We start from the raw sequence: 1,438 nt of genomic DNA, 5'->3' as shown, positions 1-1,438 counted from the left end.
GATGCACCAGACGATGAGCATGATGATGCTGCAACAGGCGAAGCTGCTAAAGATCAAGAGGAACCAGACGATGTGCCCGATGATGATGATCTCCGCCGGGTCATTGTCGATGCAAGGACGCAATGCGAAAGTCAAAAGGAGAAGCTGAAGTTCGATCGCATGCTAGAGGATCACAAAAAGGGGTTGTACCCCAATTGCGAAGATGGCAACACAAAGCTGGGTACCGTACTGGAATTGCTGCAGTGGAAGGCAGAGAATGCTGTGCCTGATAAAGGATTTGAGAAGCTACTTAATATATTGAAGAAGAAGCTTCCAAAGGATAACGAATTGCCCGACAGTACATACGCAGCAAAGAAGGTCGTATGCCCTCTAGGAGGTGCAGAAGATACATGCATGCCCTAATGACTGCATCCTCTACCGCGGTGCCTACAAGGATCTGAACGCATGCCCGGTATGCGGTGCATTGCGGTATAAGATCAGACGAGATGACCCTGGTATGCGGTGCATTGCGATAAAAAACAACAAAAACTAAATAATGCAGAAAACAAAACAAAAAACTGAAAAAAAATAAAAATAGCAACAATAAGTATTTTGTTGTAAGTAGAAACAAAATAAAAGAAATAAAGCAACAAAGAAAACAAAAAAAGAGTTTTCAGATTTGAAAACTAATGGCACTAACAGAAAGTTTATAATTTTTCTAAAACTAAAAGCAAAAAGAATTAAAAAATAAAGCAAAAGACCAAAAGAAAAATAAACCAAAACCAAAAAACAACAAAAACTAAATAATGCAGAAAACAGAACAAAAAACTGAAAAAAATAAAAATAGCAACAATAAGTATTTTGTTGTAAGTAGAAACAAAATAAAATAAATAAAGCAACAAAGAAAACAAAAAAAGAGTTTTCAGATTTGAAAACTAATGGCACTAACAGAAAGTTTATAACTTTTCTAAAACTAAAAGCAAAAAGAATTAAAAAATAAAGCAAAAGACCAAAAGAAAAATAAACCAAAACCAAAATAAACTAAATAAAGCAACAAATAAAAAAATGCCACCTACTGGGCCCCCACGGCCTGAATACGACTAGAAACCCTATGGGCCAGGATTCAGGCCCGTGGAAGGCCCAGTAGGCCCACAGGCACAGATGGCAGAGTTAGGCCCGAAAGCCTGCTTTAGGGAGGAGCTCGAGAGGGGAGCCGCACCGCACCTTATAAACTGGTGCGGCTCCCTCTCAACTAGCGAGGTGGGACTAAACATTTGGCGCGGGGCAGCACAAGGCCTTTGGTCCCGGTTGGTGGCACCAACCGGGACTAATGCCACCCTTTAGTCCCGGTTGGTGCCACCAACCGGGACCAAAGGCCGCCGCTTCCCGCCCTTTGGGCTGCTGAAAATTGGCCTTTGGTCCCGGTTGGTGGCACCAACCGGGACTAAAGGGGGGCATT

The sequence above is a fragment of the Triticum dicoccoides genome, chromosome 7B, assembly GCF_002162155.2.
Source record: "Triticum dicoccoides isolate Atlit2015 ecotype Zavitan chromosome 7B, WEW_v2.0, whole genome shotgun sequence".
NCBI lineage: Eukaryota > Viridiplantae > Streptophyta > Magnoliopsida > Poales > Poaceae > Triticum > Triticum dicoccoides.
This window is presented reverse-complemented; position numbering follows the sequence as displayed.